Genomic DNA, 26,978 nt, shown 5'->3' with positions numbered 1-26,978 from the left:
CAGGATGATCCTCCAAATCTCAGCTTAGCTGCTGCCTAATGCCACAGGTTCCTTATGTGTACATTTGTACAAGTACAGTTCTTAAAGCACTGACATGCATGCTGTTTAAACACCAAAAAAATACCTCTTTCTTGAGGTAGTTCAGGAAAGATGAGCTCCACATATGAAAACTACACATGTAGTTTTTATAGAATCCACAAACTGGCACCGTCCTCTACTTGTTGGATCACAGCTGCTACTGCTTGCACAATCTTAGATGCCATACAAAACAGCCAAAGAGCAGGGTAGTTAGGAAATACAAGTTCTTTGCATTTAAAATAACTAAGTACGTATTCATGGAAGCAATGTGGAATTTGATTAATAGGACTAAGATGCCTAATACAGATCACGCTATCAGCTGATAGATTGTGGCCTCACCTGAGGGGTGTGTGCACATCATTAGAGAGAAAAGATCTGAACATCTTTCCTTTGGCTAGTACTCCATGTAAACAAACAGTGGCCATCTTGACATCTTTCTAGCTTCTTTTCAACAGCTAAAGATGCAGAAACAAACTCATGGATATGAATCCTAAGCAGAAACACATACCTTACAATGACAGAGGCAAGGGTTTACAACCTGTTCTAGCAATAAGTTTTTTCCCTCTGGCTGCTTAGGCAATAACGTGCTGGTTAACATTTGCAAATCTCTTGCTTTAGAGTAAGAAGCTCTCCAGGAGATGCCAGAGCTGGGCTTCAAAGCACAAATCTTAGTCCGTTCTTCACAGAGCATTACATTGCAGGAACAGGCAAACAGGTTATAATATTTGGAAGGCACTGGTATTCAAATACGGATACATTCTTTGCTGAGAGACAGCAATATAACGAACACTAGCCAAGCAAAAGATAAACTAGGTCCCAGACATGCTTACCATTTAATTTGGATAAGACTATATGGTATTGCATCAAAAGCTCCAGGAATATTTAGAAGTCAGACATAATCAAAAATCTTTATTCATAATCACATCTTAAACTTCTTCTCTTTTCTGAGAAGCAGAGAATGAGAACACATACTACAAATCTCTTAGATCATCTCACTGTTCTTAAAAGTTTCTCCTAACTCTTACCATGTGCATCATCCTACACTACAGGTCACGTGTAAAAAATACAACATACATATCCCTAAATAAAACCAAGAAACTCTGAGAATGGGATCAGTATCTTAATCAACTGTGCATAAGTGCACATGATCAGCACCTTTAAAGCCTCACAAGGTTTTTTAAAATGCACCTTTAAAGCCTCAGAGTTCTTCTTTAAGTCCCACTGCATGGATTATCTCATCATGTTACCTGAAAATTTCACTGGTCATTAGAAAACAAACAAAAATTATTACCATCAGCTGCAAACTTTCAAGAAAAAATTTTAAAGCCTGAATTCCTAGAAGTTCAAGAGCAGAAAGCAGAAATTATTAAAAAAAAGATTTCTACTATCACATGATTTAGTATCTGACAGATGACTATTAAATGCTTGAACTTTGGAAACACTTCATATATATGAGTACGTCTGCTTCCAGATAAACATGTTATTACACATAAATGGCAACGAAAAAAAGAGCCAAAGAAAAAAAGATTGTTTTTGCATACCACACTATGTGAAAATTCAGGAAGTTAAATATGTAGCTTTGCTACTACAACATTAGCTTAGCATAAATGCATGTTCTTTACATTTTATAGCTCACAGCTTTGACAAATAGTATATTCTTGTATGTTTAAATCTCCAATTACCACTTCTACACTCTGAATTCCTCTCCTCCACCCTTTGCTAGGAATGGAGGAGAATACAAAAGGAGAGGTTAAATCTGTCTATGTTTAAAGAGCTTTAGATGTATATGAACCTGCGCAAAGGTGTGGTCAGTGATGAAGTTAAACATTCATCTCAGATGCACTGTTCAATCAAGGAATCTGCTGTGTGAAAGGAATTCCTGAACTAACCTCCTAATCAAAATAGGCTACTGTTGCACTTCAATAACACCAAAAACACTTCAAAAATTCTGAAGAATGGAATGACAGAAGTCTCTGTGTGACTCATACCTTTTACATTCTGAGAGTCCTTTTACATTCTGAGGATCATTTGCTCCTGATTTTAAATGATGTTTTATTCTTTATGGTATCTCCAAAAGTAGACAAATTTGAATAATGTTTCTGCTACCCAAATAAAGCTTTTAAATCAGAAGACAGAGAGACTGCTTATTTGATCATCGCTGAACTGAAAGTTATCATACAGCACTTGCAACCAACAAGAACCTGGAGACCAAGTTTTGTACAAATCTACCTGTTACTCTTACATTTAACTATTACAGCTCCAAATCAAAATAGTATTTTCTCACGTGCATAAAATTTATACATGGATAATATATGCTATCATTTTTATGATTATTTATAAGGCATACGGATGTACATCAAATTAGTGTCAACATTACTGGATAGATAGAAAGTTTCTGTTCAGCTCCTAATCCTTGGTACACTTCTAAAGCAGGTCACTTAATACAAATTTGTAATCTGACTTCAGTGTTGGAGATCATAAAAGCATAATTTATTTGGAGATTCTGTAATAGCTTTAAGCTATGTAACACAACAGTTGCATAAGAATTTACAGTCCTTCATAAATGTCTCCCCAGCAGCTCTGCATTCTGACACAAACCACCACTAAACTCCAACCTGTACTACAGGCTCACTATTCTTTGTGCAAAACTTACTTTACTGAAGAAAAGTAAAATTGTACTGCAGCAAGATCTCTTTCTGTGACAACAAATGCAGTAAACTTTACCTTTCAGCTAGAGTATTTAAGAATGGAAAGTTGTAAAATAAATACAGGAAGAAAAGTACTTTATAGAAATAATAATATAAAAATCGCCATATTCTATAAAAACTCCATATAGAGAATATTCAGTGGATCAGCCACGATTTTCTTAAATCCAGCATAAAACAAAATAATCAGTTCCCTCAGGAGAACAGAAAATTTATGTCTTGTGGATTGTTCTACAAATACAAGACTACATTAAAGGTAGTCAGTACCTCAGAGTACTGCTAAAATTTGCATTCGTTTCTTACATAAGCAGTTTACCAAATTTTCTTCCAGGGATACTTTTGTATGCATCTGCAAGTCAGGCAACTCCTGGAATTCTGTTTTGAAGAAGATTGCTAGGAAGCTATCTGGCTCAGATGCTAGCTTAATCTTAAAAAAAAAGAAAGAAAGAAACAATTTCCAATTTAGCCAGGAATTCAGGTCTCAAAATTATTTCCATGAGCAATCAGTTCAAAAAAATAAAAGCACAAATTAACAGTGCTGATGTTTTCAACAGCAATGTGAAAAAACAGAGTCCTGCAGTAAACAGGCATTACTGTTTTCTTTCGTATTTGATAAAACAAATCCTTACAGCTGCAACACTGTACAAGTAATATTCATCTAATTTGCTTCATGTTTACAGAACTGCCCCTGCACACGTCAAATGTGGGCCCTAAGCTTCAGTTTCATATTTTTACAAGCCACCACACAGACTGACCATATTTAACCTTATATTAAATGTTCTAGGAATCAACCCACAGGACCTGTTTTCCATCACTAACTTCCTGGTATGGAACACAATGCCCACGGAAGTCAAAAAGATAATGTCAAATCTGTTGACTGATCAAATACACTAGTGGTGTATTACAGGTGCGGGAACATGAAATAACAATCTACATTAACCTTCTGAACCATTCAATTGATAACGATATCAAAAGAGAAATACAAAATCTCCTTAATATGATTAATTCACTCCATACCTGAAGTGTACTAAGGAAGATTCGTCATTTATCTGATTATCATTTGGTACTCTGATTCTTTATGAATGATAAGACAAGCATCTTGCACCACATCTACAACATATTCTCCTTTTACTAATGTTCCACATTTTGCTAAAAAACAATTGTATTTTTGAAGCTTGTCTGCTTGCAAGGCAGAAGCAAGGGCACATCTACTTTGTTCACTGAAGGTTAATCTAGTCATGCCAGGAGTACACCATTTTTTAAGGTAGGTTCATTTTACATGCTACAATGAGTAGGATATATGCAACTATTCATGTCATCCAGTACTTAATGATCTGTGATATGATAAATATCTCCTGATACTTAACAATATCTCAAACTTTTTGCTATTCTTAAGTTTCCTAGAACTACTCCTCTTTTTCATTTTTCTTGTAAGCAACTAAAAAGCATTAAGATGAAACTACAGTGAGAAATACTACAATTCGCAAGTTTAAAAGTGAAATTGTGAAGGCTGTAAAAAAGCAACTAATGCACTGTGTGACAGATATTGTGTATAACCAATGCAAGCACAACTGCATCCCACAAAAAAGCTCCAGCTCAATAAGATGCTTTCAGCTCAAGACTGGTGGTAGTGAAGGAGGTAAGCCAAGCTGTACTTGATACAACTGGACAGAGAAAGAACTAAACAAAAAATAATACAGTTGCTGTTTCTAGAACTCAGTCAGTTCCTCTCATAGGAAGGAAGTTCCTGTTAGTCAGAAGTTCTGCACACGGGAATCAGTTACACAATCCTCCAAAACTTGTGACGGGAGGCAATGAAGAACCAAATGCCATGTACCATATACTCAGTGTGATGTGAACGGAAATTTAGCATAGAACATACAAAAATCGTCTCAAATGGCTATGAAAGGTTCAAGAAGACAGAGAATCAGGACCCTGATATCTTAACAGGCCTTATCAAGCTTCAGTGCGTCACTCCTGTGTACTTTTAGCACTGGTGACTGCCTTTTCCATGGCAGCTTCAAAGTGATGTATTCTTCTTCCACTGCCTCTTCCCTCCACACTGTAAAATAGGACCCAGCCCAGAAAAATGTGCAGGGGACTTTTTATTGGGAACCACCCACATATTCTGTGGTTATACACTCTTAAACCCTGACTGTTCACTTAGTCCAGCAATTACACACCTCACCCAATGCATATACAAGGGCTGCTCTGAAAGTAATGCCTCCTATTTTATTATATTAGCCCATGGCATCTGTAGTGGAAATGCTAAGTCACAGTTTGAAACAGTGATTGAGCACCTAGTAGGAAGGCAGGGCCAACCCAGGGAAGTTCATTCAGGTGCATGCAATGCATCTGAGTAACCAGAAAGGGTGGAGCCAGGATCCACCCCTTCCCAGACCTCATTTAAGGGTTGGCAGTGGAGGCAAAGATATCCCTCTGGAGATCCCTGCTTACTTGAAGCTTTTTGAAGGTAAGCAGCTTCTTTCCTTTATTTCTGTGCCCACTCTTGTTGTGTTTGAGCAAATCCTCTCTCACTGTCACCTGGGATCTTGCAGCTCTACTGTCATTGCTGTGCTTTCTATCACATTACAGTATCAGAGGTGGATACTGGTGGTATGGCAGTAAAGGCTGAAGCCTCCCAACCTTCTGAACTTTCTATTAAATTTGGTTGCCATGTGACAGATGGCAACAGAAGAGCAGTCTGACAAAATGGCCTCTGTCATGGAAGTACATAATAAAGCAAAGGTGTGTTGCTGCATTCCTCCATGCAGGAAAAAAATTGCACCCACTGATATTCTGTAACATCAGCTGAATCCTTATGGAGACCTGTGGGGATATGAGAAAGACTATTCAGAGCAGAAGCTGCAAAGCAAGATAAACTGCATGAGAAAGCAAGGCTGAGAACTAAGGACATCTCCAGAAGAAGAGAAAAGCAGAAGGAATGACTCATGGCTCTGACTGGATAAGCGCCTGCATGCATGGTTAAGGAGTGTTTGTGGTTTGTTGACATGTGTAGTGATTAGAAAGATCAACACGATGGAAAAGGTGTCACAAAAGAGGCAGAAGGACCAGCAATGATAAAGTGCTACAAAGGAAGGGAAGTAGATCACTCACCTGTGTCAGAAGATCCTAGGTTTGCAGGAAAAAGCTCCACCAAGGAGACATCTCCAGAAGGAGATCCTTCTGTGGCAGTCACCCCTTAAATGAGGCCTAAGAGGCCTTCCAGTTGCACAGGTGAATTGCCTTCACCTGTGTTTCCAGGGCTGACTAGGTCTTTCCTCCAGGTGCTCAGTCAGTGGTTCAGGCTGTGACTCCACTGTTCCCACACCACATGTAAAGGTGGATGGGGAAAGTTAAAAAGGAAACTTATGAATGTATATAAGGGATGTGAAAACCTGTAACAAATGATTTGGATCGTTCACATCTGAGTCCATGCTTGGTTGCCACAGAGACCCAATGGTGGATGTTAGCACAAGGAGGCAGTAGGTGGTGGTTTTCAGTAATGACTCCATAATATCAGCTGTGAAACAGCTACACTCTTGCAGATTTGTACAAGCACAAGTGTGCAGGTTCTTGTTTATTGCTGATGAAAATGCATAGCTAATGTTGGTGACTACATTGGAAAGTTATGTTTTGTAGCTGAGAACTTGCTCTATCAAAGTGTTCTTGTGTTCTTTGTAGCTCTTGTGGTTTCCACTGAAATAAATAGGAGACACTACTTTCAGAGTGATCTACCTATGTTCTTAGCTCCCTGTATCCAAGCAACTGACCTTTTCAGTGCTTCACGGTACTTTTCACTGGTACTGCATAGTCATACAACCTTTTGTACTCTTACTTCTACCTGATATGGCCAGTGATTCTGCGCCTTGTCCATGATAAACAATTTTGCTGGGAGTATTTTTTTTTTTTTTGAGCTGACAGCTCTGAGTCAGAATCTACTTTGCATGTTCTGTGCCTGTGAACAATGTTACTGTATACCTACAGTACAGCAATGCTTGGGCAAGATCAAGCAGCACTTCAGTGTCCTGGGGGTGCAAGTGAAGTGAATGGGGATCCAGGTAGTCTTCTCTGTCTTGTCAGGTAGAGACAGGAGTGTGAGCAGAAGTTGACACACCATGCAGATTAACACCTGAATACCCACCTGACTATGTGGGTGGCGTCACTGACAGCTTTTGGCTTCCAAGATCATGGAAGGTACTTCAGTGAATACAAATTACTGGGGTGAGATGGGGTCCACCTATGTAGGAAAGGAAGGAGAATCTTCACTAGCAAATAGTATATTGCAATTTAAACTAAGCCTAATGAACTTGGGAGGTGAGGCCCTAAATCATGAGACACGCATGCTCATGAGCAGTGGAGTGGAAGAGACTAGTGAGGAATGCCCCCAAACCCTCCTAAAATGTTCTGTCAAAAAGATGAGGCAGTCAAAGGGCAAAATGAAGTGCTTCTATGCAAAGGTGTGGAGCATGAGTAAAAAAACACAAGGAGCCAGTAGTCACTGCCTACCTGAAAAACTATGGTTTATTTGCTATCATGGAAACATAGTGCAGTAGATCACGTGACTGGATTGCTACAGTTTAATGGCATGAACTGTTCAGAAGGGACAGGCAAGGAAGGGAAGGGGGGAGGAAGTTGTCCTTATACAAGTTGCAGCTTGTTAAGTCCCTTAATGGACAACCTTCTGGTTTGTTTAGATAATGGGAAGGGTCTGTGTCTTTGTATTGAATAGATAAGGGAGGCTCTGCTAGACTTTGTACCTAAATAGATAAGGAAGTTTCCATGAGTCTTTGTATGGGAACATGTATGTGCCTCTGGGAAGACCTCTGAATGTAAACTGAAAACCTTTTTGTGCAAAGTATGTGTGATAGGAGGAGAGTAACAATCATGCATCCAGAGCTGATATTAAAGAATGCCTACTTTCTATCACTCCAACTTGAGTCTTAGAGAATTTCCTAATCTACTGCTTTACAGTAATGACTTCCCAATCCCAAGGGGACAGAACACTTGAGCCTCAACAGTTCCTGGGATCACGGAGCATCAGCTGGCACTGAGGTATTCTTGGGAGGACCCTGCCCTAGTCTGAAGAGCCCAGGAGCGAAGACCACTGTCTAGTAAGTATGAAGGCTTTTTTTTCTGTTATTGTTTTGGTTGCCCAGGGAGGTTAGAGGCCCACCTGTGTTTTGGTTGCCTGCCTGTCAGATGTAATGGAAGTTATGCAGGATAGGACTAAAAGGCCTGGGTAAAGGGTTAAATCCCCAAAATTGAAATTAAACATCACTGGGGTAACTGTCATCAGATACACTTGTTTGATTGGTGGTTTGTGCTGCTATTATATGCTGATTGTTTTTGTTGTTGTTGTACACAGAATTTACCCACATGCGTCATTAAAATGGGCACTGAATCATCCGGGGTGAGGGAATTTTGAAAAAGTCACCTTTAGGCTGTGTTCTAGGTTACTGGAAAAAAAATAACTGGATCTCCTTGTGAGGTTGTGTGGAAAGATGATGTAATTAAGTACTGCAATCAGTGGCAGCCACTGTATAAATTAGAAGATGGAGAAAAATGGCCAGTGAATGGTACTTTGAATTATAACGCTTTGTTACAATTAATGTTGCTTTTGCAGAGAGAAGATAAAAGGATGAGGTGTTTATATGCTGATCTATTCTTTATATCGAGGCAACATTCTGAGTGGCAAAAGAAGTGTAGGATGAATTTGACCCAAAATGATCCTCTCTTTTTGGTACTAGAAAAGGATAAAAGAGAGAGGGAGAAAGGAAAGGCATTAAAAAGGTGGTGTTCAGCTTGTAGTGTTGGTCAGAGATGCTTGAAACTAAATGAGCAGGAGGAGAGCTTAGAGATGTTAGTAGCCCCAAGAGGGAGACAGAGGCCCCAGGAGCATGGGCCTGGACTCACTGGGGCAGAGGGGTTGGCTAATGAGTCCAAAAGAGGGACTATAGGAACAACACGGGTAGCAGAGAGGATTTGCAGCTGGCATAAGGTTGCACTACAAGCTCCACTGAGGGAGGCAGTTAGAAATGATGGTACGGTTGTAGTTAAGGTACCCTTTTTAATTATAGACTTAAACAATTGGAAAACATTTGCTGGCAGCTATCTAGATGATCCTGAATGTGTAGCTAATCCTTTTGAAATGATGATTAAAACTCAAGATCCAGATTAGAAAGATATAAAAGTTATTGTGCAGGTGGTGTTTGATGGTACAGAAAAACAAATGATTCACAAGGACCCAAGGGGAGGGCTCAGGTAGTGGCAGGACATTGCAGAGGTGTTTCTTGTTTTCTTTTTTTCTTTTGCTTGGGATATAATGCTGGCAAGGATGAGAGGGGCCTAAATCCTGGAGTGGATTTAGACTTGGGGAGGAGTATTCCTCTGGTTCGCACCTGTTCTGAGTTGGTCGCAAGGTGCCAGCTGAGGCAAGAGCCACTTGGGACTCCCCCCCCCCCCCCCCCCCCCGACCCAGATTCTCCCCAAACTGCCCCCTTCTCCTTGCGCGGCCTATGGAGGAGGCACTCGGGGTGAGCATGTAGCTGAAATCCCAGCTAGGGAAGAAAACAGCATGCTGACTGTAGAGAGGAAGGATACTGGAAGTGAGAATGTTCCTATCCGCAGATATCTAGGAAGTCTTTAATTGGTTGAGACTTGTTTGAGAAATTAGAGGTGGAAATAAAATTTAAAGATGGAGAGGTAGAAGTATTGATACCAGAATCTAAATTTGTCCAAACTGCAGTGTTATTGTTAAAGGAAGCCAAGCCAGCAAAGACAGAAATTTCACCTGGAATTGAAACTGCGGCAGTGCCTTTGGCATGGGCAGGGGAGGTGCCTGGAAGATCAAAAAGAACTGAGCCAGTTAAGGATAGACAAGCCAGGATTCGTACCACACATCCATTCCAACTGAGAGGCTTGGTGTATGTCAAGTCCTGGACATCCAAAACACTGCAAGAGAAGTGGAAAGGACCCTTCCAAGTTCTACTGACTGCCTACACTCTAGTGAAACTAGAAGGAAAAGAACCCTGGATTCATTATTCTCAGATTAAGAAGATGCCTTCCATGTAGAAAACTGAACAGACTACTTCGCTGTTGAAAGTTAACTTAAATAAGTAAGCATAGTGTATAAAGTAACTTTGCTCACAGGAATTTGCTTTGTAGGCTGTGAAGGACAGAAAAGTAATGTACATTTACAAATAGTAGGCAGACTAGCTAATGTAACTAATTCCTCTACTGGATATGTACTCAGTTACCAAGGAGCATACAGATACAGTATCCACTAGCAGTAACATTGTCAAACCAGACAGAAATAAACAGAACTGAGGACAACAACAGCTGTCTGGTATGTGTTGATATGGAAAACAAAAATGAATCCAGAACTAAAAATGCACAGCAATTTCCATTGTTTATGGTCTTATGGGGAGAGAACTGAACAAACAGCACAAGCCTCGGGGTAAATTTACCAGGCAGATCCACGTGTAGGACCAAACTGAATCATTCTATACCTTCATTTTGCAATTTTACGCAGGGCCTAACCAAACAATTCACCAAAAATATGAGAAGAGACACTTATAGACATCAGGTGTTTCCTTATAGCTATCTTTTCTATGCATACCATGCTGTCTCTGTAGCATGTAAAACCAGTGGCTGTTCCCCAAGGAGCCTACATCTTTGTCCAGTGACTTCTGTTGCCTGGCTCCTTTTTAACAATCCTGCATGCATCTCAATTTATGGAATTTGCCTCAGCTTTCATTATGTCAGTTATACAAAAGCATTCAGGATTTAAACAGTTCAACTACCACTCTCTTAGTTTATAGAGCTAGTAGGTACTCTCCTAATGGAATATGATGTCTACTTTCTAATTCACAATGGCTTGATTCAAAGAAGAGCTCCCAAGGAGTGGAACCTAGCCCATAAATGGAGATATTGAAATGGAATGTTAGAATCATTAAGGTTGGAAAAGACCACTAAGATCATCATGTCCAACCATCAAACCATCACCACTGTGCCCGCTAATCCATGTCCCTAAGTGCCACATCTACCCTTTTCTTGAAAGCCACCAGGAACAGTGACTCCACCACTTCCCTGGACAGCCTGTTCCATTGTTTGACCACTCTTTCAGAGAATGAATTTTTCAGAATATACAGACTGAACCTCTCCCTGCCACAAATTAATGCCAATTCCTCTTGTCCTATCACTAATTACCAGAGAGAAGAGACCTATCCTCACCTCACTACAGCCTCCTTTCAGTTAGTTGTACAGGGCAATAAGGTCTCTGCTGAGCCTCCTCCAGACTAAATCTCCAATCCTAGTTCATTCAGCTGTTCCTCATAAGACTCATGTTCGAGTCCCTCCACCAGCTTTGTTGCCCTTTGGACGTGCACCAGGGCTTCAACATATTTCTTGTAGTGAGGAGTCCAGAACTAACACAATATTCAAGATATGGCCTCACCAGTGCCGAGTGTAGAGGGATGATCACCTCCCTAGTCCTGCTGACTACACTATTTCTGATACGAGCCAGGATGTCATCAGCCTTCTTGGCCGCCTGGTCACATTGCTGGCTCTTGTTGAGTCACCTGTCATCTAATACCCCCAGACCCTTTTATTCTGTGCAGCTTTCCAGCCACACAAGCCTATGCAGGGGGTTGTTGTGACCTAAGTGCAAAAAGATCAATTTTAAAAAAATATTATTTTCCTGTGAGTTGACAGGTGTCTGCTTCCAGGGTACAGGCACCATAGTCTGTTTGATACTCCTTTATGCTTTTCCCTCTACTGCACACTCCAGTGTTTATAAATAAAAACAGTCTTTTCCTCCCCATTTTTTATCATATGGGGAGAGGAGGAGACACCAACATCAATTTCAGGAAGGGCATATGTTGTCCAATTGCTTCAGGAGAGCAGCAGTAACGTAAATGAAGACACAATGAATTAGGAAATAACTCTCCAATTAGCTATAATAAAATAGAACAGAGAAGCAGTGTTCCAATGTGTGAAAAAGAGAGACAATTAAGGTTCTATGTCTTCCCAGGACTTCTGTTCAACTTTGCAAGACAAACCAAAACTACTGAATTTGAAATAGAAGGAAGAAAAAGCTTTTAATATAGCAGCAATTACAAAACATGAGGGACCACAATATCTACTTGTGTAATACCAAATCTCAGCATAGTACCTGCCAAGACAAATTTAGAAGACAAAAAAACAGAAGACAAATTTAAAAAACAAAAAGAGAAGACAAAAAAAAATCTCACAGAAATCTTTACTGTAGGGATGGAGAATGTTTTCAAAATATAAGTACATTTTTGGTACTCATATTGTCCTATTGTCATACTCAGAAAGGACAAAAAAACTTTACAATACTGCATTCACAGTAGGGGATTCTATGAAGTTGCTTTCTTGTACCAGTTATTTTATGTCACTCTCACACAAGCAGAGATAAAGATACTACTAAGTGGCATGAAGCACTGGCATGAGCTCTTTCTAGAAGCATTAAAGAACCTAGGAAAGCCCCTAGCTTCTTAGGCTGAGCTTAGGAACCATTCATTTGTGCTACCCAATTCTTTTGATTATTACACTAAAATAGCTACCTAGCACTGATTTGTTTCAGTTTTTCATTTTCTGTTTAGGGGGCGAGATAAAACTGCTCCCAAGTCATGAGATTGCCCCTTCTTTTACTGCTCATCTCTGCGGTGCATGCTCCCTAGCTGTCTCACCTTCAGCATTAGAGTAAGGCCTTCGGTTTTAGACACTCACTCTCTCATTTTATTTGATTTATTAGCTTCAATTCCAATTATATTGTATTATATTGTGTTATCTTGCATTGCGCTATCATATTTAGTAAATTAGTTTTCTCCCTTAGCTCGTTGCCACTGTTTTGTTTTTAGGCCCATCTCTCTACCGTTTCCCTTCCCCCCTTCCACTTCTTCCATGGCATAGGTCCGTGAGTCCCTCCACCCCAACTAGTCACAGAACTGGGCCAAACTGGCCTGTAAACTGCTGACAAAAACCTGTGCTTGTTTAGTGCTTGTGACAAGCTGAAATTCACAGCACACTCTAGTGTGAGAGGTGGCACATCCTAAACACATAATTGCAAGAAAACAGGCCATGGTGGTCCTGCAAAATACACTTGTCTTTTTTATTTTATTTTTAGTTTAGCTTCCTAATAATTGCTTGTGAGTACAAAAAATCTACTTGCTTTAGATCTCTGTCTTTGGTTTCTTCCCTAACAGTAACTTCAATCCTGGCCAAAGGTTAGAAAGGAATGCCCTCAAGATAGTTACTTCAAGTTGCCTGCAAGCAGGAGCTAGCTGGAGGATGGAAACTATATATGACTCCATCAAAAGAACACCATCATGACAGCACGTCCTTATTTATCAGAGGCCATTCAGGAGACTGACCTCAAGATGAAAACACGGGAAAGCAAATAATTGATTTTGCTGCTTATAGATAGATTTGCTTCAAATGCACTACTTCTCTTTCCTTCCCTCTCAAACTAAAGGGAATTCATTTAACTGCTTCCCCACGGTGCAAACTACAATAAAGAAACACAGCTTTCAGCATCAAGAGCACAGAAGAGAAAAGAAGTTTTTGCCAGATTCAAACTTAACATTGTCCTTAGGTGGTAAGAAGGACACAAATCAAGAGCACAATTCTTCCTTTCACAGACCAGCTGAAAATCTGGCCTCTGCCTCCCTACTCCCTCCTGCCAGTTGCCCTGGAATGTACCATGGCTCAATTAATCATTCCCTTTCTGGTCAACAAGGGCTCCTTCCGCATTCCTGGCTTACAACCTCTCTTTCAGGGTAAAGGAGGTCTAACTATAAATTGAATGAAAATCTAAGGGAATATGTTTAATACAGCTGAAGTCCTCTGACTGACCTCTGTGTTGCAGAAAATTATACCATTTTCTTCATGTTCTATTCAGAAGTTAGCATTAAATAGCATACCCTGAGTGAAATCTGCACTGCCAATGTTTGTATGTTGCATTGACCAAAACTGGCATCAAATTACAAGCACACTTGAGGGAAAGAAGCTCTTCTGTCTCTCACTCCTTTCTTCTGGATTATGACTTAACATGACAACTTTAATGTTTTGGTGCTCCTCCTCTAGTGTCAGGGGAATTAAGGGCTGTTGTATTTTCACCAAACTCACAGGAGTGTACAGTGAACCACAGCAGAGATGTACAAAAGCCAGCAGACAGAGATTCACTTGTTTTCCAGTTGAGAAAAGTTGAGAGATGAAATGAGATTCGGGGTTGAGCCTGCCTGCACAGCTACCAATCAGTGTTTTGATCAGTAAAATCTCTTGCTGGACAAACGGGTGATTTTTCATCAAATCTAATACAGATGCAACTAAAGAATGCAGATGGCTTTTGGATATGTTATATTTCGTCTCTAATTCTTTATGCCAAAAGACAGTGAGTAAACAGTGCATATCTACTTCCCTGGCATTTTTTATTTTTTACTTATGCTTACATAATTCTGACATGGTTGTCAGCGGTAAAAATCGCATATTTCAGTAGTATACCAAATATCAGTTTGCAAGCAGATCAGGAAGTTGGCAGTAAGTTGCTCTTCCTGACGTAACACAGAGTACAGTTACAAGAGCTGAAGAGGAAGAAATTAATTTTTTATTCTCACTAAAAATTCAAATCTTATGGAACAGGATATCATTTTGAAGAAAAAAAAGTAGTTATAAAAATTAATTAGAAACTAACAGAACTTTATTCCTTCTGATTTATGAACATATTATATTTCAGGGTCTTTTTTCTTTTTTCTCTTAACACAAATCAACCTCTTAAAACCAGAATAGCCAACCTTCAGATAAATGGTCCTAGTTTCAGTGAAACTTTTTTCAGGATCTCCAGAATCAATTTCAGACATATATCTTTTACCTTCCCTTAGCAACTCATCTGAATATCACAACAAGCAATGCCATAGTAACTGTGTGATTACAGCAGCGGGAGAGAAAGCAGGAGAAAGAATGCAGCAGTCAGAGTTGTTGACCTTTGTTATTCTCTGACAAAAGTGTCATAACCAGCTGTTAGACCTAAGTAAAGCATACAGAAGACTTTTATTCTTTTTTCCATAGCTATTTCCCTTCATCTACCATTGCTACAAGGTTTATTTGAAGCAGGCTACATCACATATCAACAAGAATCTCACCCTTTATTACAGTCCTCAGTGGCCTTGTACCACTGTAATCCTGATTTGATTTCTTGTTTTTGTAATTAGTTTTAATTATGGTAGATTAATCATTAGCTGAAGTGTTAGAAAATATATTCTGAAATATCTCTCAGGATTAATTTTTCTTTCTTCACTTCTGCAGGAACCAGCCTTTCTTAGATGTCATTTGCTCCATTTTTAAGCTAGCACTTTCTAGTACTACCAGAAGGAAGATCATTGGAACTAACTGTCAATGCACCAAACCCCCACTGCTATGTTTTGTTGGTATTTGATGGGAGGAGGGGGACAAACAAGTACAAATTATGATGTTTTTATCTTGCAATGAGAGGCCATAGAGCATATAGAATTGTGTCATGGTAATTCATATGGCTATGTTTGGTTACTGGACTTCACATTCTGCCTTTGTGCTGGGCCCAAGCTGGTCAGTCACTGGCAGCTGCTACTACTGCACCCGCCCAGTTTCATAGGGAAAGCATGACATTCTGAACCAGCATCCGCTTCCCAGCACTGAAAACTTTTGTCTCCAGAAAGGAAACCACAGATATTCAGGGATATCCAGATAAGTAACTAAGACAAGCTGCCCAGACTTTCAGTCATGGGGAACTCCAGAATCTGCAAGTCTGCCAAGTGTCTGAGGGCAGACAGAGAGGGATCTCATGGGTGCAGATGTGCTCAGCTTGACAAACTTTTTGAGCAGATGGCCAGACTGCAAGGAGAAATTACCAGGTTGAGAATTATCCAGCAATCAGAGAGACTGATGCATGCTATTGTGCAGTGACACTGTTAGGCTGATAACCCTGTCTTAAGTCCCTGCAAGGGCAATAAGCTAAGCAAGCTTCCAACCCTGAGGAGACAAGACATCAAAAACATGCAAGATGAGGAAGACTGGACCCCTGTTTCTGCTTGGAGCAGAAGGAGAGCCTCCCTGTTGCCCCTGAAGTCTCCCTAACCAACAGATGAAAAGAGAAAAGGGTGTGGGTAATGGTTCAGACCTGGAAAAGGACAACCACATTAAGATGATCCAACCAAGGACTCAAGTCAGAACCAGTGCCATCAAAAAAAGGCATAGTCTTAGTAATTGGGAACTTCATGCTGAGGGGCACTAAGGCATCCATTTGCTGCTTGAATCATCTTTCTAGAAAGATTTGTTGCCTGCTGGGGGCCCAGGTTCCAAACATCAGGAAGAGGCTACCAGGTATGATAAAACTGTAGGACTACTATCCATTCATGGTCTTTCAAGATAGGTCACAGGAGGCTGCATCTAAGAAATTACAAAATGTAACAAAAGATTTGATGTTCCTGGGGAAGATGTTGAAGGGATCAAGAACACAGGTAGTGTTCTTAGTGCTCCTGGCTGGAGACTGGGACTGGAGCAGAAGGAGGAGAATGAACCAGCTGAATGAATGGCTACATGGATGCTGCCATGCTCAGGGTTTTGGATACTATGATCTTGGGTATACCTTCAATAGACCGGGCATGTTGATGTTGGATGGGACGGAACTGAGCAGGAGGGGCAAGAACATGCTGGGCAGCAAGTTGGCTGTACTGATGACCAGAGCTTTAAACTAGATTTGGTGGGGGAAGGGGATGAACAAACAGAAAACATTGTCTCTTTGCTTTAGGAAGCAGCAGAGAAAAACACAGCTGATAGCCCAGCTGAAGTGCCTCTACAGCAATGCAGGCAGCATGGGAAATAGGCAGAAGGCGATGAAAACCATGGTGCAATTAGAAAACTATGACCTAATTGCTATCACAGAAACATGATGGGATGAATCGTGCAACTAGAATGCTGTGATTGAGGGCTACAAGATTTTTAGAAGAGGTAGGCAGGGTAGAAGACTGAGGTGCTAACAAGATCTTTGCCTCAGTCTTCACTGCTAGTTAGGCTTCCCACACATCTTGTGTCCCTGGTATGTCCTAACATATGGACAGGGGCCAGGGGAGCAAAATCCATCCCACTGTAAGAGCAGATCAAGTCAGATATTGCCATTATGAGACTGAATGCGTACAAGTCTATGGGACTGGGCAACATACACCTTGGGTTCCTGAAGGAGTTGCCTGATGTGGTTGCCAAGCCATTCTCCATCCTATTTGAAAAGTCATGACTGTCAGGGAAAGTCTCCAGTGACAGAAAAAAGGGAAACATCACTCCCAATTTTAAGAGGAGAAAGGAAGACCCAGGGAATTACAGGCCAGTGAGTCTCACATCTGTGCCTGTGAATATCATGAAACAGATGCACCTGGAAGAGATGTTAAGGCACATGCAAGTTGAGGAGAGGGATCCAAGACAGCCAGCATGGCCTGACCAATCTGGTGGCCTTCTATTATGGAGTAAGGGCATTGGTGGACAAAGGAAGTGTAACTAACATCATCAATCTAGACCCATGCAAGGTCTTTGACACAGTCCCACACCACATCCTTATCTCTAAATTGGAGAGATGTGGATCTGAAGGCTGGACTATTCAGTGGATAAAGAATAGGTGAGGGTTGTGGTCAAGGATTCGGTGTCCAGGTGGAGGTTGGTCATGAGTTCCATCCCCCCAGGCGTCCATCTTGGGACCGGTGCTCTTCAACATCTTTATCAATAATGATAGCGGGACTGAGTGCTCTCTCAGCATGTTTGCTGATGATACCAAGCTGAGTGGTGCAGCTGATAAAATAGAAGGAAGGGATGCCATCCACTGAGACGTGAGCAGGCCTGAAAAGTGGTCCCATGTGAACCAAATGACAACAAGGCCAAATGCAAGGTGTTCCAACTTGGGCGGAGTCAATCCTAGATACTTGTTCAAACTGGGAGAAAAACTCATTGAAAGCATCCCTGCGGAGAAGGACTTGGGGGTCCTGTTGGTCAAAAAGCTGGCCATGAGCCAACAGCTTCCTGGGCTGCAACAAAAGAGGGGTGGCCAGCAGGCTAGGGAGGTGATTGTCTCCCTCTACTCTGCGCTTGTGAGGCCCTATCTGGAATACTGCATCCAGGTCTGGGAGCTGCTGCAGAGGGTCTAGAGAAGGACTACAAAGATTATCAGAAGGCTGGAGCACCTCTTCTATGAAGAAAGGTTGAGGGAGCTGGGTTTGTTTAGCTTAGAGAAGGCTCCAGGGAGCCCTCATTGTGGCCTACCAGAACATGAGAGGAGCAACCAGTACATGAGAGGAGGGAGACAGAGACAGACCTAATAGTGATAGGACATGGGTGAATGGCTAAAAAGAAGGGAGATTTAGGTTTGATGTTAAGCAGAAATTCTTTACTCAGAGGGTGTTGAGGCACTGGAACAGGTTGCTCAGAGAAGTTGTGGATGCCCCATCCCTGGAGATGTTCAAGGCAAGGCTGGAAAGGGCCCTGGGCAACCTGATCTAGTGGGTAGCATCTCTGCTGATGGCAGAGGGGTTGGAACCAGATGATCTTTAAGGTCCCTTCCAACCTATGCCATTCTATGATTCTATAAGTAACCACCAAACAATCAAAAGGACAAAGACCAATTATAAAGAAGCCTTTCCTAGTGAAAAGTCTGGGATGATGTTCTGCTTCTAGCACCCCAAGCAGAGATTTGCTACTGCAGGGGGTCCAGATTTCCCTCCTTTGATCTTTGTAGTCATCTTCTAGGTAATTTGGACAGAGGCTAGAAAATAAAATAATGCTTACCTCCTTTAAATTTGTTTTTACAACTTTAAAAATATCTATCCTTTCAGAAAAGCGTAACATTAAGATAATGTATGTAAAGTGTGCTGAGGCAGAAAAAGTGAGGGGGGAAAAGCCAGACCCCTTCTTTGCTGACATTGATCATTCAGATCCCAATGCTACTATTTCATGAATGTATAACAAATGACGTAAAGAATATCAAGCTGCTGCACCAAATTTCTTCTTATCAGAAAGCAAGATGTTGTCTTTTGTACTTTTTGGAACTGACAATACCATATCAGTGTCTCAAAAGCCTTAGCTCATTTCCTAATGAAAAGCACTGCAGCTAAATCCAGTTAGCCTCTTGCTGTTTTTACAGAGTAGAAACGTGTCCCTGTGAACCTATTCCTGGGTGCACTTTGCCACTTATGTTTGTAACCTATGATTTCCAATATGAGTTCTGTGTTTCTGATGCTATAATTGTCAACTCTTGCCTCATCTTACACTTTAATCTGTGGTCTCAGATGCCATTCATTTGGCTCAGAAGCCTCTCTCTAAAACAAGGTTTCCTTTTTTCCCACACTATATAGCATCCGACTGTGAGAACTGGGCTAGCAAGGATTCCATAGCTCACACACAACATTATATCTAGGTAAACATTTTCATTAAAAATAAATAAATAAATAAAACAAGTTATCATCCCGTATGTATATTTGTACCTTGTTCTAATGTATTTTGTTCCTCTTGTGTAGATGTTTGCACTACATCCTTCTGGTAAGAAAAAATAGAGAGGGCAATGGAAGACAGAGTAAGAGTGCTAAATAAACACGTAGTCCAGCAGCCCACGAGATGTAACATAGTAATTACTTTGAGGTGCTCTTTCAGTCACCTTAATATCATGCAGAGTTACACTGGGTACAGTGTTTCTCCTCAATTCCTCAATCTATGTGTCCCTTTGAGGAATATACAGTGTAATCTCAGCTGAAGGAAAGAAGCTCTTACCAGCTGCAAGGAAGCCTCTTATCAGGACTTTTTGGGAACATGGTTTTGGATGTTGCCATCCCATATCCTGAAATTAAATAACCTGAGATTTGGACTTTAGTTGAGAAGTCTCTCCAGAAGAGTAGGCAATAATCCAAGCATAGAGGACAAATGATGTATTATCTGATTTAGTCTGCAGATCACACTCACACAAAACATTTTGTTTTCATAGAATAATAGAATCATAGAATGGCCTGGGTTGAAAAGGATCTCAAAGATCATTGAGTTTCAACCCCCCTGCTGAGTGCAGGGTCGCCAACCACTAGACCAGGGTTCCCAGAGCCAAGTCCAGTCTGGCCTTGAATGCCTCCAGGGACGGGGCATCCACAACCTCCCTGGGCAACCTGTTCCAGTGCGTCACCACCCTCTGTGTGAAAAACTTCCTCCTAATATCTAACCTACATCTCCCCTGTCTCAGCTTAAAACCATTCCCCCTTGTCCTATCGCTATCTACCCTCACAAACAATCAATCCCCCTCCTGTTTATACGCTCCCTTCAAGTACTGGAAGGTCACAATGAGGTCTCCCCGGAGCCTTCTCTTCTTCAAACTAAACAAGCCCAGTTCCCTCAACCTTGCCTCATAGGAGAGGTGCTCCAGCCCTCTGATCATCTTGGTCGCCCTCCTCTGAACTCTTTCCAAGAGCTCCACATCCTTCTTGTGCTGGGGGCCCCAGGCCTGGACACAGTACTCCAGATGGGGCCTCACAAGAGCCGAGTAGAGGGGGACCACCACCTCCCCCTCCCTGCTGACCACTCCTCTTTTAATGCAGCCCAGAACATAGTTGGCCTTCTGGCCTGCCAGCGCACACTGTTGGCTCATGTCCAGCTTCTCGTCCACCAGGACCCCCAAGTCCTCCCAAGTCCCTCTCTGCAGGGCTGCTTTCGAGTACTTCTTCGCTCAGGTTGCATAAATACCTGGGATTGCCCTGGCCCAAGTGCAGCACCTTGCATTTGGCCTTGTTGAACCTCATTAGGTTCACATGGGCCCACTTGTCCAGCGTGTCCAGGTCCCTCTGGATGGCTTCCCTTCCTTCCCTCCAATGTATCAACTGCACCGCTCATCTTGGTGTCATCTGAAAACTTGCTGAGGGTGCACTCGATTCCATTGTTTATGTCATTGATAAAGACATTGAAGAGCACTCGTCCCAGGACTGAGCCTCAGGGGGCACCACTCGTGACCAGCCTCCACCCTGACATAGAACCATTTATCACAACCCTTTGGCTGCGACCAGCCAACCTGTTCTTATCCCACCGCACAGTCCATCCTTCAAATCCGTACCTCTCCAATTTGGAGAGAAGGATGTGATGAGGGACCCTGTCAAAGGCTTTGGAGAAGTCCAGGTAGATGACATCCATCACCCAGGTGTTTTTCCTGATAGGACCAGAAAAAGGATAAATGGTTTCAAAATAATAAAATAGTAATAATAATAATAACTCTCCATGTAAAAAGTACTTGGATTTCAAATTAATTGAGTCTCTAACACCAATATATACATTCTGAGAAAGTTAAAATGGGCTTCTCCTATAGGATTGACACAGCATGAAAAAATGAAACAATATGAGGTTAAATCAGGTCTCTATAATAACTCTATTATTCTTTGATTGTTCTTCTCTCTACTGAATCTTTGAACCACAAGCTTTAATTTATTTAGAAGAGTAAAAACATAACCCAGAAAAAAAGCCAGTAACCCATATTACACATTAAGCCGTAACACTGTACTGCCCTTCCTTTCCTAAGTAATTTCATATCTATATCCATTAAAAGCTTGTCTTCAATGGAAGTATGATGAATTAATTAGTCACTAGTATCTTACTGAACACCTTAAACATTTCTGCAGCTCCTACATTCAGTCAAGTCAATATTTAATCTAGAAGAAAGAACTTACAAATGAAAAATAACATACAAAGAGCAGGCAAAAGTCATGTGGAAGGTGAAAATGAAGAGCCTTGAAATAGTATTGAAATTCTTTATACATTAAATACTTTCTCAGTATGGATTCTTTGTGCTTCCTTTTTAAAATGTAGCTTCAAGGAAAAAGAAAACAACACTTCAAATAAGAAAATTGTATTAATATTTGGATCACATAAGATTTAACTATAAATTTCTGTGCATTCCAGTATCCAACTAACTTCTCAATTAAAAGCACAATCTAAGAAGGTGGGAGGGGAATATGATGTAATATGATTTCTAAATTTTACCTTATATACTAAGGGGAGTGAGATTTCTTAGCATCTAGGAGAATATATGCCACAGCTCAATATCCAGCTTGAAAGGTTTTCTAAATGTGCAAGTATTTGCAGAAGAATGCTTTCAATATACTCTGATTTTCAGAGAGTTTAAAGTCATAATATGCAAGTAATTAAAAGCGTAAGTTTTCCGGTGACACCAGGAAAAGAAGAATGCCTTGTGGAAGGGTTGTTTCTAACTTATTACAAGAAGGGTAAAATGTGCTTCTCCACTCACCATTAGCCAAAAAAAAAGGAAGTTCAAAGAGTTTTCAGGAATCCAGCAGCCAACAGTCCATTCATCTTTGTCAAATGCATGTGACATTCAAATCAGAGTCCCAGCTTCAGACTAAAAACTCACCAACTCTAATCTTTGTTCTCAGTAAACACAGACTGAGAATGTACACTTAAGGGAAGAAGCTCTCGTTATCATATATGCCCTGTCAGTGCTTGACAGCTTAAGCCAGAATTTAGTTTGCCATCATATCTGAGATGCAAACGTGCTGACAGAAATAATTCCATTAAGCAGCTCATTTGCTCTAAAAAGTTCTGGTCATAACTGATCAAAACACTGAAATAAGGCATTGAAATGCAAACGTACTGCTATTGACAATAATTCTTGCTACTTATTTATTTATTGCTTTTATTTTTTTCTAATAAAGTACTATAAATAAATTGCTTAATGAAAATGTCTTCTGCATGAAGATGCAACAGGAAGCATATGAATATTATGCAAGTCTCTTCTCCCAGGTAACTAGCGATAGGGTGAGAGGTAATAAGGATAGCCTTACGTTTCGCCAGGAGAGGTTCAGGTTGGATATTAGGAAAAAACTCTTCTCTGACAGAATGGTCAAGCATTGGAACGAGATGCTCGAGGAAGTGGTGGAGTCACTGTCCCTGGAGGTGTTCAAGAAACACGTAGATGTGTCATGTAGGGACATGGTTTCGTGGGCATGGTGATGATGGGTTGACATTTGGACATGATCTTAGAGGTCTTTTTCAATCCTAACGATTCTTCTATTTCTCAGGAACTACCACTTTATTTTGCACAGAATCATGTAGCAAGGTTAATGATTCTTATTCTGTTTTCTCATTCTTGTCATTGTTAAGAAAAAAGTTACGATTATATTTTTAAATCTTGTGAACTAGTCCTTTACAATTGACTTTATCTGAGTTGGAATTCAAAGGAGTTTAAAACAATTCAAAATAAGAATACTGTCCTCTGGTGTGTTCCATGTACTTCTTTGCCTATGCAAAGCCTTCCAACATTCCTGCAACCAGTTCAAGCTTGGTTTGGGTTTACTAAGGTTTTGAATGATATGCCAATGCTGTTATCCTGACAAACTCAATAGAGCTGCAGAACACAAGAAGAACCAAGGAACAGTGGAATCTCACTCAGAGCTTTTCAAGGCTCAGCTTCTGCCCTTTAACAGGATCCTTTGCCTCTCAGGATGGGGGCCATCCACAACAAAACCAAGTATTTAGTTATAATAATAAATAATAATAAATTCTACATTTTGTGAATATTTAGAGTGAATGGCATTTCAAGATGGGATTGCAAGTGAGAAATAACATAAATAAGCAAAACATCTTTTTGCTTTTGAAACAGTATTCCTCAACATCTCTCCTTTTATGAATGCTCAGTGCATTCATTCATTAATCGTGTGTGATACATCAAATACACGTTCCTTTTTCTGTGGAGAAAACTGCAAAGAGTTCAGTTCCAAAAGGGCTATTCCGTCACTCCTTTGAGAGGGTTTATCAGTGTTGTTTTTGTTTAGACCCTCACATCTTGACAGTCTTCATGCTAAATAGGTAAATGCATTCCTAAAAACAAATCCTTTCCAAATAGGAGATGATGAAAGAAAAGCCATCCCTACACTGTTCTGACATGGTTCCACAAATTCTGCCCTTACATCACTGGTTTAAAACAACTCAAGTCTAAAATCCTACAAGTTTTGTTTGGTTTGAGCCAATAGACTATTTTCTGTTCCAAGGCGTGGACACAGTTGATGTAGCTAAAACTCACCAGAAGTCAATTGGAAATCAGTCAGAACTGAGTCAGGGGAAGGTTATGGGTCAAGTGTCTCATGTTTACAAAAGACATTATTTCGTATCAGAGTAACTGCAAACCTCAGCTTCCTCCTACTTAGGCAGTTTAAAACTACAGGTCCTTAAGGTAATAGATTAGCCACCAAATCAGTTCTGCATAGCCTTAGCCCTCCTATAGTTAGCATCGTTACTGATGTCATGGCTCTAGAAGAGCCAAATGAAATTCAAGACAGCATATATTTTTGACAGCATATAGTTTTTCTTATATCACTTATGAGCAATGTAACACTTCAGCTTGCTCAAACACAAAGGCAAGAAGTAACAGCTCCAGATACATTCATGACCAGCTAAAAATACAACCATTTGTGAAACCACCCATCAAAATTACAGCTGTGTGAAATCTAGGTCAGAATCCTCTGATTGGACTCAATCACTCATCTCCTTCAGTATCATCTTCCTTTCTCTCGCTCGTCTCCTCCCCAGTCTCTAGGTCCTGATGCCACCAGGCATATGCTTAAATTAAGCCCTTGGAACAATGTATTCAAGGCCAGGACATGATCACTGCACTGCTGAAGCACCATACTGAATACATGCATTGAAATCCCATAAATTGGCATAGAAATTAATCTAGAGTAAGCCTTCTTAAATCATACTTGGGAACCTTCAAGTACAAAGACTCAAGTGGTTCTAATTTCCCTCAATATGATAGCCATAGTTAATAACAGATTTAGCAGGAAGCAGGCATTCCATGTCCACTGGGTTTATGCAGACATGAAAAAGAGTTTATGCTTGACATTTCCTTTAAAAACATAATGAAAACCTTTTGCTCTTTTAATTCCCAAGCATACATTAGTTTCTGAGAGTCTATTACTTTAAAAATGCATTTGTTGGCTCTGATTGATTGGATAACAGTCAAAAAAGAAGTAAGGTTAGGCTTTTTATTAGTGTTTTGTGGTCAGATGACAGAGAACAGTGAACAACAAAGGCAAGACACTGGACTTCACATTCACTCTCTGGCCCCATAAAAAATTGTTTTTGATAAATAAAAGGTAGTTTATGACATCAGGCTCTTATTCATCATTGCCAGTTCTCCATCAGTTTGGAGAAAGAAAAGAATATGGAGTATTTCCATATATCACCCCAAATCCCTCCTGTGTTTTCTTCCTTGCATTGTTACATACAGCCATCTACATGGTGCCTGAGCCAAACAGACAATTAAGATCCAAAAACAGTTTCCTCAGGTGTAACAGTTCAATTTCCATCAGCTGTCATCTCTATCCCTGCCACAGATACCATGGAGAGCTAACAGTGTTAGATGCATTTGGGATAGATCAGTGCTGGAAATGTTTGTGAATGACGGCTTTCTCCATGTAGAAGGTACAAAAAGGTCTAGACTGGCAAGCTGTGAAATCAAGATGCTCTTTTAAGTCCCACAGTCAAAAAATAACCAGCTTAGCTCCTTCACTATGAAATCCATATGGGAACAAAGATTACATCTTACTCTATGGGTGTCAAAGTTCCTCAAAAACAGCATGGCCTCAAACCATGTGTAAGAAAGCATACACAGAGGCATAAAACAACTGCTAAAGGTCACAATTTAAGGAAATGAACAGCTGTGAGGTGTGCTCTAAATCCAACATGATCATGATTTACTACTTTGTATTATGTTATTCAAAATTTAGAAAAAAACTAGTTTGGCCATGCAGTCAAATGCATTCTGGGGTTTCAAATGAACTTGAAATATGAATAATAACCAGTGTGGATTTGTGGGTACATTCACACATGTACTCACATGTATGCACACAGATATGTGCTGGTTTTTGTAGTGTATATATATATATATACACACAATAAAACTAAACCCTTGCCACAAGAACTGCCTGTATTCATACCCAGAGAGTAAACGTGGAATTAGAATTACCATTATAATTTAAGTTTCTAAGGAAGTGACAATGAAGTTCTAACTTTGGTGACTTCAAATGGGATCTGGAACCTAATTAATTTTTCTTCAAGCACACTGAGTTTGAAAGGTTTTTAGAAAACAGTGACAACACAAGGAAGTGCTCTCCTTATATTATCAGTTGGCTCACATTGGAAGCCAGAAAACATTAAGATGGAGTAGGGGTTCACCTTTCTTCAGAGAGGCAGCAACTTCCGTGACCGTGCTGAAGCTGGACTAGTGGGAAGATCTACACACTGAGTAGCATTGACAAGGAGCAAGGCGTGCTCAAAGCTGGTCAGAAAATAGGATTTGTTAATAGACTCGGTTTTAAAAAAAACAATTACCAGACCTAACAACCTCTTGACCATGACTTGAAGTAGCCATCCTTGCTATTCCAAGCTCTAGAGGTTTGATAAGAGACCTTCACAGAATCATAGAATGGCATGGGTTGGAAGGGACCATAGTACCAATCCCCTTGCCACAGGCAGGGTTGCTACCCACTAAATTAGGCTGCCCAAGGCCCCACCCAACCTTACCTTGAGGATTATCAACATGGAGAGTACCTCCAGGGATGGGGCATCCACAACTTCTCTGGGCAACCTGTTCCAGTACCTCAACACCCTCTGAGTAAAGAATTTCTGCCTAACGTCTAATTTAAATCTCCCCTCTTTTAGTATACAACCATTCCTCCTTATCCTACTACTATCAGACCATGTAAAAAAATCTGTTTCTCTCCTGTTTATAAGCTCTGCTCAAGTACTGGAAGGCTGCAATGTGGTCTTCTTCTCCAGGCTGAAGAAGCCCAGCTCCCTCAGCCTTTCTTTATAGGTACTCCAGCCCTCTGATCATCTTTGAGGCCTCTTTTGGACTTGCTCCAACAGTTCCAAATCTTTCTTGAGCTGGGGGTTCCAGGCCTGGACAGAGTACTCCAAGTGGAGCCTCATGAGGACAGAGTAGAGGGAGACAATCATGACCTTAGCGCTACCGGCCACCACTTTTTTTGATGTCATTATAAGAAACTGTAAAGAGAAATCTAAAAGCCTCAGAGATAAAAACATAACAGGTCAGGAGTGAATAAGAGCATCTATTTACTTCAGGTATTTCAGGCTTCATTCGATTTTTTGCCTCCA

General features: G+C 40.6%; 1 protein-coding gene and 1 long non-coding RNA gene across 8 annotated transcripts in view; one reads left to right on the top strand and one right to left on the bottom strand.

The window, feature by feature from the left end:
- Nucleotides 1–26,978, bottom strand: part of TNS3 (tensin 3) — a 290,201-nt gene that overhangs the window by 255,452 nt on the left and 7,771 nt on the right. The gene's annotated exons all lie outside the window — the stretch shown is intronic.
- LOC110390835 lies at nt 5,221–10,967 on the top strand. Its single transcript, XR_002433900.1, has 3 exons — nt 5,221–5,256; nt 7,758–7,897; nt 9,532–10,967. It is a non-coding gene; the product is annotated as an uncharacterized LOC110390835 (long non-coding RNA).

This window comes from Numida meleagris, unplaced genomic scaffold (assembly GCF_002078875.1).
Source record: "Numida meleagris isolate 19003 breed g44 Domestic line unplaced genomic scaffold, NumMel1.0 unplaced_Scaffold218, whole genome shotgun sequence".
Taxonomy (NCBI): domain Eukaryota; kingdom Metazoa; phylum Chordata; class Aves; order Galliformes; family Numididae; genus Numida; species Numida meleagris.
Note: the sequence above shows the minus strand (reverse complement) of the source record. Positions and strands in the feature narration are given on the sequence as shown.